The 13,085-nt window shown below is 25.6% G+C and overlaps 1 pseudogene across 1 annotated transcript in view; it reads right to left on the bottom strand.

Moving 5' to 3' along the window:
* LOC145843167 (large ribosomal subunit protein uL1-like) overlaps window positions 1–10,814 on the bottom strand; it is a 30,569-nt pseudogene extending 19,755 nt beyond the window's left edge. The window contains exons 1-2 of the transcript XR_014370222.1: window positions 10,692–10,814; window positions 10,027–10,118 (exon numbers count right to left, since the gene is read on the bottom strand). The product of XR_014370222.1 is annotated as a large ribosomal subunit protein uL1-like (transcript). The remainder of the gene's footprint in view (window positions 1–10,026; window positions 10,119–10,691) is intronic.
* Window positions 10,815–13,085: the final 2,271 nt, after the last annotated feature.

The following is a 13,085-nucleotide window of genomic DNA, read 5'->3' as shown; positions in this document are numbered from 1 at the left end:
TAAAGCAAACTCCAGTTAATATTGTATATATTAACAAAAAATATTTATCTAAAACAGGAATCGGCAAACTGCGGCCCACGAGCAAATTTTTTTTTGAATGGAATGCGGCCCGCGAGCAAGTAAATGCGGCCCGCGAGCTTGTAAATGTGGCCCGCTGAGAAAAAGTATAATTTAAGTTTAATCATTTTTTACGGTAATTTAGTTTAATTTGATTAATTTCGTTTAAAGTCCCTGAATAACAATTTGAAACAAGTAGAAAACTTTACTGCTTTAGCTTAAAAATGTGAAAAATACAGATTAGCATTACACCAGGGTTTTTTCTCAGTTTCATAATAATTTTCTTTTTACAATAGGAACTTATGATCAGAAAAAGAATGTTAAAAGTACTTGGACTCAGTTATTGTTCAAAAACATATTTTTAAATGTTATAACAAATCAAAGAGTTTAATTTTTAAGTTTTGGAAACTTTCCATTTTGCTTATATTTTGTTTTCAAAAGCATAATTAGTTTTTGATTAAAATTTGATGTTTAGCTAAATTATCTTAACTGGAATTGTTTGACTTACCGATTTACTTACGGTTTGCTATCTTTTCTAACTCGCTATCATTTATAACCCGATCATTTCTAACCCGAACACTTCTAACCTGATCATTTCTAACCCGATCACTTCTAACTCGATCACTTCTAACCCAATCACTTCTAACCCGATCATTTCTAACCCGATCATTTCTAACCCGATCACTTCTAACCCAATCACTTCTAACCCGATCACTTCTAACCCAATCACTTCTAACCCGATCACATCTAACCCGATCACTTCTAACCCGATCACTTCTAACTCGATCACTTCTAACCCGATTTAACCTGATTATTTCTAACCCGATCATTTCTAACCCGATCATATCTAACCTGATCATTTCTAACCTGATCATATCTAACCCGATCTTTTCTAACCCGACAATTATTAACTCGATCTGTATAAATATATATATTTATTACTGTTTTAAAATAAGGAATTGTTTTATAAAGAAATTAATCTCAACAAAGATGTTTTTTTAATGAAATTTGGTTAGTTTTGTTTAAAATAAAACTTAGTTTTCAGATAGCTTTTGTTAAAGTTTGATTTTTGATATTCATTGCTATTGGAAGTTTGTTATCCTACGCTAGACCCAGGCATCAAAATCTGGGCCAGTTAAACTAAATTTCACTTAACAAAGAGACGCAAATTTGTATACATTAAAATCAAAAACTGTAGTCTTATCTATTATTTATAGATTAACAGCAAAAGAGTTTAACACTTTAGTATAATACTAATTAACTTATTTATGATTTGAAGGAGAAGGTTTTTAACAAATTTGGTTTTGACTCCATAATAAGCAAGTTTAAGATCAATTCTTTATCGATCAGTGAGTTCCAATAAAACCAAACACAGTTGCACAATCTTTCAATTTAGAATTATTTTCCGACTTCTTTTTAACAAAAAAAAAACATTCTTTTAAAATTTCAGCAACACATATTGAGACAATTTAGTAAATTGTTTCAATGATTTTAGTGCAGAAATCAGCAAAATATTCTGAATTACGCACTTTTTCATTAAAAGAAGGTTCATGGTTACTTTTATAAAATTCTTTTAGAACATACTAGAATGTCAGAATTCAAACAAAAAGTTCATAAATAAAATTTATTTTTGTTCAAAAATCAACCGAATATACACATCCTGACTTTTAGAATTAGGTTCTGTACAATTGTGCAACCGTTTGGTATTTCATTGTCTTTTTATCATTCATTTTATTGCTTTTCCAAAGCTTAATCGATACAATTAAAATAAACATAATTGGAATTAAGGTACAGCCAATTGTAAAGAATTAAAAAATTAAGTGCGTTAACTAACCACTAAATTTAAAGTCCAAAGCACATTAGGATTACAGGTTAAAAAATATCAATCGAAAATATTGAAAAACCTTATGATATTTACAGAGGAAAGGCGCTGCTAATAAAATCAAACTATATAGTTACCCAAATTCTACATATTATATCAATGGTTTATAATGGTTTATTTTCGTTAGGTTTATAAATCAATGGTTTATTTTCGTGGTAATTAATTATTTAAATAAAGTTAAAAATGGATTATTAATAACTGTAGTTAATTAGTTTTAAAAAGCATTAGGAAAATTATTAGTCTTCTGTATTCTAAAGATTAAGTATTAAGTTTTGATAGTCGTCAATGTAATAAATATATATTGAGTTTTGCAGCCGTTATAGACTACTCCGTACTTTTTCTTTGAAAAGATTCTATATGGTTAATATACATTTTTTAAGTATGGAGACTAGATTGGCAAATTGCATTTAAATTTAAGGCGAATTTATATATGATACAACTTTTTAAGAATAACAATATCAGTATATATGAAACTCGAAATAATACAGTTAATAAAATTTAGAAATCGTAATTAGTATGGTGGTTTCACTTGAAATTATCATTATTAAATTCTAAGTTCTTAAAACGAAAGTGTATACTGTTTGAAAAGTCAAAAGTAGAGGTAGACGTTTTTCAATATTTGATACCGGTCATTTACTAGAACTTAAATTTAATTTTCTTTATTTTAGGCAATGGTATACTATATTTAAAGATAAAACAAGATATATTATATAATAAACTTAACTATAAAAGTTAAGAAAACAGGTAAGCCGTACACCGGGGTCCAAAAACAACTCCAATTAGCTATTGTTTCAGACAAAGCTATACTTAAATTTTCAAATACAAAAAAGCTAAAAAATAGCCCTTAAATAGCTGTCTAATGAAACAATAACCAAAACACTTTAGTTGCAAAGCTTTCGTCCTTTATTTAGAACATTTTCAATGCAAAAATACGGCTGTAAAAACAAAAATTAAAACATAAAATATATATATAAAAAGATTTTTTTAATTGATAAAATGACAACTTACTATAAAAGTACTATAAAAGTTAAGTGTCGAAATTTATTATTTTGCTTTTTGTTTATTTCAAAATATGATGTATATAGAGAAAAACAAATTTACACTTATCATGAAAATTTGAGTTTTCAAAATTTAAAATTCCAAAAACAGCTTCTCATGATTAATAGTAGATACTTCTTTAAAAAATTTCTCAACATCTTTTAAAAGTTTTTGTATCACAGGTTTCCAAAAACACAAGAATTTAAGATTATTCAGCGATAATTAAATATGAAATATGAGTATAAGTTACTTGATTAATATATATATTTTTAAAATTTATAATAAAATAATAAAATTTGTTTGTATTGTGAAACTCTAATATAGGTTTCTAGAAAATTAGAGGTGCAAAAATTGTTTTTAGAAATTTAGAGGTGCAAAAAAACACCGAGAAAAAAGTAAATAGACTTTTAGCTGGCTTTACTGTAATGAATAAAAAGTAAATAGGTTGCGTGTAATAATCGTCTGAAAAAATAGTTGATTAAAGGACACAAAAAACTTGATGTAGTTTTTATAAACTTTTGCTCCTAGTTATACTTAATTTAACAATAATTTATTTAATACTCTATTTCAAAATATTTTTCAGTACTTATTTTGTTTATACTTACGTTATTTCAACTGTTCATAATAAAATAAATTTTAAAGAAACTTTTGTCTACTAAAGTACTAATTTAAGTCGTAATTAAAACATTTTATATATTATATAGATTTAAGTGATGGTTTTAAAGAAGATTACCTGGGCGAGATTTGATTAACCTCGGACTTGTTATGCAAACAAACATGTCTGTTTAATTGTTAGTGACTTTTTTTGCTTTAGGACTAGTTAGGAATTTAATAATGATGTGAAATCAAGACGCTAAATCGACATGATATACTTTTGCAGTTTGTTATACGACATAACCGTTTTAATATCTAGGTTATACCTAAAAATCAGGCTTTTTCACTTAATATAACAAAAGTATTTAATTTCTACTATTGTTTGTTTGAATTCCATTATCTTAATAGGCCTATGCAAGTTGTATAACAATTTGTAAAAGTTATTAAAATGAAACTTAAAAATAGCCTACTATAAATCGCTAATACAATAGTCAGCAATAATACAACATTTACAACAGACTTACATTGTAGTTTTTAGACCGTAATATAAAGGTTTTGTATCTTAATATTGCAATTGTAAAGGTATACTTTTTAAAATTTGCTTATGTTAAAATTATTATAGTCACGTGAATTATTATAAGATCCAACTTAAATATAGTTATCACTGCTTACTTTAAAATCCTACAAAGAATAGTTCAAAATATTGTAAAGTAAACGATTTAGAGAATTGTATATTATTAACGAAAAAACGGCTGTTAAAGTATATTGAGAGAACAAAAATATATGAAATAATGAAAAAAAATTGAAATTATGTGTAGGATGAAATTTAAAAAACATAAGGTGATAAAAATAAATAAAACTTATGTTTAGTTAATTCTAAAGTTTAAGTTTATACTAACAATGTTTTTTACGTAACACATTGAAATCATAATGTTTTAAAGAAACTAGATATAAAAAAAAGTATATATCAATATTTTTATTAAAACTAGTTAGTTTTAGAAGAAATCTAGATTAAAATTATGAAATAAAATAAACAAGTAGAATGGGTTAGAAATGATCATGTTAGAAGTGATCGGATTAGAAATGATCGGGTTAGAAATGATTGGGTTAAATCTGGTTAGAAATAATCGGGTTATAAATGGTCTTCTTGAAATGATCGGGTTAGAAGTAATCGGGTTAGATATGGTCAGGTTAGATATGACCGGGTTAGAAGTGATCGGGTTGGAAATGATCGGGTTAGAAATGATTGGGTTAAATCGGGTTAGAAATAATCGGGTTATAAATGGTCTTCTTGAAATGATCGGGTTAGAAGTAATCGGGTTAGATATGGTCAGGTTAGATATGACCGGGTTAGAAGTGATCGGGTTGGAAATGATCGGGTTAGAAGTGATCGGGTTAGAAGTGATCGGGTTAGAAATGATCGGGTTAGAAGTGATCGGGTTAGAAGTGATCGTGTTAGAAGTGATCGGGTTAGAAATGATCGGGTTAGAAAAGATCGGGTTAGAAGTGATCGGTTTAGAAGTGATCGGGTTAGAAATGATCGGGTTAGAAGTGATCGGTTTAGAAATGATCGGGTTAGAAGTGAACGGGTTAGAAATGATCGGCTCCCTTTACTCACATATCAGTGAATATGTTTTACTAATATTAAGACAAGTTAGTTACAAATTTTGATTAGTCTTCGTGTTCAGTTTCTACACAATGTACTAAATGTTTTATTATTCATATTATGTTCACAATGTAAGACACAATTTTCACATTGTCAATAATAAATTACCTAGGTGTATATTGTAATTGTTTAACTAAAATTTAAAGAATTGTGTTACTTATCAAGATTTTGCATTCTGTTTGACTAGTGTTTCAAAAACTACAGAAAATTTGTAGCTAAGAAAATTTGAAACAATTATATAGCAAAAATTGATTAAAATTTCTAAAGTGTTTTTTAAAAGCAAATTCAGAAAATATTTTTTTTTTGAACTAAAAAAAATTGCTACTATATTGAAAAAAGTCTATACACGCCTCTGTATTCAACAAGTTATTAGTTTAATAGTTGAAATAAGCTTAAAAAGTTTAGTAACTTAGTAATATTTTTTTCTATGTAATTAATACAAATCAGCTATACTCATAACGAGTTGAACAGCACAAATTTTAAGAAAAACTACAAATTAAATACTTTCAGTGAATTTGTAATCAATAATAATGGTTTATTGAACAAACAAAAGTATGCTAAAATAAAAAAAGTTCAAGGACCTGAATGCAGCAAAAGACCTCTCAGTCATTGAGTCGCACGATGCACACTCATTAATATTGATGCATAGGTTACAACAAGAAAAACTACATTTTTACTAACAAGTTCTGCACAACAGTACTTAAAGTTTTTTGTAAGCAGAAAAAAAAACGAGTAATTTTTGTTTTGAACTTGCTTGTTTTTGTTTTATTTCTGGAGTATATTTGAACATTGAAATACTTTCTTAATCAACTGATTAACTAGAGTGAAATATAACTAAGTAATATAATATGTTTTTTTAACTCGTGTTGTTTTAAAATGAATTATTTTTAACTTTTCATTGCAATTACAATTTAACACATCTTGCTTCATAAATTACTTCGAAAATTAGATGTGTTTTCTTAATAATTTTAATTTTTAAACCCTACTATCAATAGTTGTTAGAGGTAAAACTCAGTAAAATCTTAAAAACAAAGAAAATAGTTTGGCACACTTTTGTTCAAACACAAAAAGTCATATAGATTACTAATTATAGATCAGATAAAGTAAATACACCAATAAACTCTTAATTGTAACTATTAACGATTATTTCTGTAGTTTTTTTTAAATATTTAAAGTTGAGGTTTACAATGTTTGCTGAAAAGAATAGAATTTGTAACAGTTTGCATTTAGTGTTAAACGATTTAACAGTTTTAAAAAGTTCAAATACAAAGTTAGTTTTTCAACAAAAAGTTTTAGAACAGAGTTTTATATTTAAAGAAAAAAAAACATTTATTTATGTATTTAGAATTTTTAAAGATTAATTTACTTACAATTGGTATGCTAATTTTCTTAACTAATAAATTAATGTATATTTCTTTAAATAAATAAAAATATTAATACAACACATTCTAAGTACTATTTAATAGCTTTATCTAGGTAAAAATTAGCTAGTAAGATAGTTTGATTTTAATAACAAAAATTTACTTTAAAGAACTTTACTTTAAAATAAAATACTTTTCTAACAACACGTTTAAATTTCATGATATGTTTTAAAACTTTTGATCAAAGATTATGTTTTTCTAAAAGTAAAATGTATTTATTAATTGAAACTACTTTGATTAAGACATATGTTAAACTTGATTTAGTTTCCAGTCGTACCAATTTTAACTGTTAATTTATTTTTTGTTTCCTTATTGATATTGAATTATTAAGTTTTAAGAAAAGCAGTAATTACGAAATATAACTTCACCAAGAAAAATGTTGAAACACTTTTCCGTTTTAATTCTCATTAATGAGTTTTCTAATTGTTGCTTTATTAATTTCAAAAAGTTCTTGTAGTGATGGCATGTTTGCTAAAATTAATTACCTTTGTTTTATTTGTTTTGGGCTGCAAATCAGAAAATATTTGTGAGTTAATTTTGTTATTTAGTATAACTTAATTTACAATGGAACCAATTTTTTTATATGAGATAAATAATTGATTTTTTCTATGCATAACGGTTGTTTATATACTTTTATCAGTTAAGTTTATTACAAACTATTGGTTCTGCTTCTTAATTTGTTTTTAATAAAAAAATTATATACCAAACTAATTGTTCAATTTAAGACTTTGTTTTTATACTTTTAGGTAGTACCAACAGAAAATAAATATTCAAAGATAGTTAAGATTCTTATTTAGTTTTGTTTCAGTTCGGTATTTAAGTATTTACATTTTTAAGTATTTTTATAGAAATGCAACTAGTTACAAAGTTTATTTATTTTTATTTTAAACTAGGCTTATCTTATTTTAGCTATATAATATTTAGTTTTATAAATTTTCAAAGTAAATGATTATTATCAGTTTTCTATTTGATAATTTCTATCTAAAATTAGTTTACTAATTACGAACAGTGTGAACAAAAAAACTAGAAAAATAATTAGTTTTTAAGCAAAGTTGTAGCACAATCTGCAAATAATACAACTAATGTAGTTTAAAATAAGTTTAAAACGAATTTGTGATAACGTTTTTCCAAAAACTTAAGTACTGGGTGCACGACTATTCAAATTCGGACAATTCAAATTAAAAAAAAAAATTAAAAGGATCACAACTAAAAAAGTAATGTATATTTGTAAAATATAAAAAAATCATATGTAGGTTCTATTAATATTTGAAAGCCGTTTTTTTCATTTTGCAAAACATTGATTATTTTTCTATAGGCTCAAATAAAGTAAAAAAAAACATAGTTATATTTAGTAATTTTGAAATAACTTAAAAAATATTTAAGATTTTGCAAAAAATAAAAAGTGGCTTGTAGATTTTGATAAGATCTACATATTTATTTTTTATTTTTAACTTTAATTGTAATTTGTAATACTTTTTGAGATTTTTGAGTTTTAAATATTTTTTTTAAGAATTTGAATTGTCGGAATTTGGACTGTCCGAATTTGAATTGTCATGTAACCTTCCAAAAACTTAAGTACTACTTTTTGGAAAAACATAATGCTTTTCTACCAAATTATACTATATTGTTTAGTAAATTTCTTGTGCCACATATAAGTTTCTATACATTTAATTTCAGTAAAGCATATAAAAACTTCAAAAACTATAAGAATATATGAAACTATATAAACGAGTAAAGCTATAAGACATTTAGTTATAGTAAAATATGGTCTTTTATATTTTCTTATACCAAGTTTAGAAAATAGTTATACAGATTTTTTTTGCTTTTAAAATTATTTGTCCATAAGTATTTGTTTTTAAGGAAGTTGAAAACTAACTTACAACATAGAGTGTACATTATTGAGAAAGAAAATGCTTTGTTAAACACAAGTTTATTTGTAGTTACGTTTTAAATTGTATAACGAAGAGTAATTTAAACTGGTGATTAATGTTTAAACTTTTTAAATTAAAGCACAAACGAAAACTTATTTTTAAGTTTTATTCTGATTGTAACTTCCTTATAAGTTTTGTAAGCTTGTTTAAAAATAGCAGTAAATAACTACTTCAAATACTTTGAATACCTCTACTTAAGTTATTTTGTATAGTATAATTTATTGAACGACAAAAAATATTTGACGCTCAAAATAATTGGTCCTAGGACCTGGTGCACGAAAAAACCTTTTGGTTATCAAGTTGCACACCACAGATACATTTAATGTCTTGCCCAGGACAAATAAATAAACTATCAACTAGTAAAATTAAAAACAAAACTTTTTGCTTTTATAACTTGTCGAAATATTAATTTTCTACTGCTGTTAGTTTTCTGAATTTATAAGGAAAATCATTTTACATTCTGTTTTTTTGCTCGTAAAATATTTGAAGTCAACTTTTTCACTACATTTAAGATACAGAGTCGACAAAATACCAATTGACTTCACCAAAAGAGTTACTTGGATGCAAGACAAAAAATGTATAAATATGGTCGAACGGTCTCTATTTGAGAGGAACAATTTATAACGCAGTGTTCAGTAGCCCTTCTAAAAATAAAACTTTTATGTAAGCAAGGCCATGTAATGTTTTTCATATAATTATTTTAACAATTTTTTTTTGTATTTTTGTGTCATAAGATATCGTACAAAGTTACTAAATATTTTATGATAAAATTAACGTTTTAATAAAAAGGTTGATAAAGCCTTTTTAAATACCTTTATAATTTTAAATTAAAAAAACTATAAACTTTCTACTTTTTATTTTTCAAAGGTAGTATATGTCTTTAACTAGTTATATTTTAAGTTTGTCATAAATTTATTCGTATATTTACTAAAATAATTTATTTGTATAATCTTAAACACAATAATAAATTCATAATTATGCTTAAATTTTTGATTACCGAAATGTTTTTTGTGCACCAGATCCTAGTATCAAATATTTTGATCCTATATTTTTTGTACTGTAATAAACTGCAGTAAAAACTTTATTTCGTAAAGTTCCTTGAAACTATTCCATAATAGCACATTGTAAAAAAGTTTCTTGTGATAAAAGTTTTGAAAAAAACCTGATATAAATTAAATTTAATTTGCGTCGAAACTTTTTAAAAGATTATTTTTGAAAATAATAAACCGTTTAAAAAACGAATTGCACAAATAATAAATTGATTTTAGAGTATTTTTAACCCCTTTTAATCGGTAAAACATTTCTTAAATGTCCGAATATTTAAACATCAAAGTTTTACTGGAAAAAGTTATTATATATAAGCAATAGTTATTCACAAAAAGAAACTAAAAACTTAACAGGTGTATTTGGAAGATTGGTAAGAAAGACGGCTCTCACTTAAACGTGAACAACTCAAACTGCACCGATACAACAGTTGTCATGGTGATTATGGAGAAGTCAGTTTCCATGACAACATAAGCCAACTGATACTAAATGACAATTTTGTATAAAGAAAAGTGAAGGATATTAGTTTTAAATGTTCAGCCTGGGATGAAGAATGTAAAATAACTGACAAAAATAGTTAATATTTTATTTTAAATAATACTTTAAGTTTATATCTACTGTTATTTTATTACTTAGAGTTTGAAAATAAAATTATAACATTAATACGCTTAAAATTTAAATTTAAATTATAGTAGTGTTTTTTAACTTCATTAGCAAAGGTAGTATACAAAATAACGAAAAAAAAAAGCTTTAAAAATCCATACTTAACTAATGACTGCGTTAGAAGATAAACTACGAGATAATAATTTAATAAATCTTAATAATATTTTATTACAAATTTAAACACAACAAAAGTTTGTCAACTTATACAATAACTATCATATTGCTTTTCAATAGAAATAAAATCTGTCTGTTTACTTGTTTTTAAGTCAACTTTTGTAAAACCTTTATAATAAACCTACTTTAAACTAAATGAATCACACCAGTGTAGATGACAAACTAACTTTAAATTATCAAAACTCCAATAAACAAATAGGCTTGTTTAAAAATTATAACACATTTTTTATTTCAGATGTAACTGAAGCTGAAGACACGTCAAAATCATCACTGTCGAAAATTCTGATCATCTCATTATCAGTTGTTGGGTCCATCCTGCTGTGTTGTTGCGGTTGTTCGCTCATAATGATTAAATCATTAAAAAAATGAAAAAGTTTGAACAAAACTTAATTTTAAAGCTGTAAACTAACTTTAACGTGAATGTTTTTGGTGTATAAAACAAAGTTTTAATGGATTTAAAAAAAGTCTTAAAACACTTGGTATGAACTTTTTTTTTTGTGAAAGAAAAATTTAATTGAAAATAAAAATAAAATGTTTTTTGAAATATAATCTGTGTTATTAAGTTTGAAACATCTATTGAACGTGATTTAATTTAATTTTAATTGTTTTCAACCGTACAATCGAAAAATTAATTACCGTACACTATTTTGATGTCTTATGAATCATAATATTTAAAATTGTTTACTTAATTAATAAATTTTTGTGTTTTTAAAGCTTATATAACTAGGAAATATAGTTATAATTACAAAACAGACATTATAGTGTTTTTTTTTTGATTTCCATTCAAGTTTAATTATATAAGGCTTAGTTTTTAAACATCCTAAATTAGCTTTAATATTTGACATCTTTTAGTATCAGAAACAACAACTATTTTTTAGTATATTTTGAAAACTTAGTTTATATCAATAAGGTCATTAAAAAACATTTAACTTTAGATTTTAACCCATTAGATTTCCAGCTTATTGTACATTATTTATTTTGTATACTTTTTTTATTGTTTAACTTGTTTCTTTTTTTTTAGAGATTTAGGCCTGAACCCAAATTCATTTGTATGTTATTAGACAAATTTGTAAGAAAATTTTGTTTCTTACTTTCAAAGTAAATAAACTAAGTAGTGGAGTCAACTTTTGGAGTTAACTTTTTAATTTCGCTTAGCATGAGGAGTCCTACCATGTCGCACACTTCGGCTACATTGTAGGATCCCATGCTAACGTTAAAGAGGTCAAAGGTGTTTATTTTTTCTCATGTTTTATTTTCGTGAGAGATTGTAGATTTGCAGGAATGTAGTATTAATTTTGATCGTTGTCTGTGATTGGTATACTACTAGATATTTTAACTTAAGTTTAATTCATAACTGTAATCATACCAACTACTTTTTGCACTCTTATTTATATGGAATTATACTTAGATAGCTCATTAAATATAATTTTATATGTTTACTAATAGCTAATCTTGCAAACATAAAAACTAATAAAAATAATTATTTTAAAGTTACATTTTTGGACAACCTTTCAAATTTTGACTAATAACCAAAACTAAACGTTTGTATTTAATTTATAAACAATTTCAAAATACAAAAAAAATCAAAAACAACAAAACAAAAGCACCACATATCTAAGACAAGCAGTTGCAAATCTTAAAGTAAGTAAAATAAAAAGTGTTAGTAAATCTTTTAAACTTGTTAAACGACTTCATAATAGAATAAAAACAAAACAATAACTAAAATATATAACAACTTACTAGACAAAGGTACTTGCAACTCTTAAAATAAACCTAATTAAAAATAAACAACTAATAATAAATTTTAATTACAAACTTCAAACGACATACCAGATATAGGTACTTGCAGGTCTCGCTCAGAAAGAAGCTTTCCATTCTGTCCTCGTGAGACTTGTCCACCTCATTATAAAGTGTCGCATACCCGCATTCCGTCTTCATGTGCCCCTCTATCGAGTCCAGCATCTGACGCCCCACGTGTAGATAGAACGGGTTCTTCGTTGCCTGGTAACGAGTGTATTGTGTTTTTATGGAAACAAAAATTATGTTGATAAGGTACTGCATGCTTACTTGGGTGTAAGGATTATTTGGTGAAAAATAATTGTGGTATACATTATATTTTATAATAAGTGAACTTGTTCAACTTCATTAGTTAAAAGCAAGTATTAATTAATTAAACGGGAACTGATAATTTCTAATCCGCGATCATTTTTAACTTTATCAGTAATAAATTTAAAGAAGATGAACAAGACAAGATTCGAACAACCAATATAATCATTCAGTATAGACGAGCAACAACTATCACATCACAGTTGTGAAGAGCTTACAACTATCACATCACAGTAGTAAAAGCTACAACTATCACATCACAGTAGTAAAGAGTTTACAACTATCACATCACAGTAGTAAAAGCTACAACTATCACATCATAGTAGTAAAAGCTACAACTATCACATCACAGTAGTGAAGAGTTTACAACTATCACATCACAGTAGTGAAGAGTTTACAACTATCACATCACAGTAGTTGAGAGCTTTACAACTATCACATCACAGTAGTGAAGAGTTTACAACTATCACATCACAGTAGTAAAAGCTACAACTATCAAATCACAGTAG

This window comes from Thalia democratica, chromosome 8, assembly GCF_965202585.1.
Source record: "Thalia democratica chromosome 8, ktThaDemo2.hap1.1, whole genome shotgun sequence".
NCBI lineage: Eukaryota > Metazoa > Chordata > Thaliacea > Salpida > Salpidae > Thalia > Thalia democratica.
Note: the sequence above shows the minus strand (reverse complement) of the source record. Positions and strands in the feature narration are given on the sequence as shown.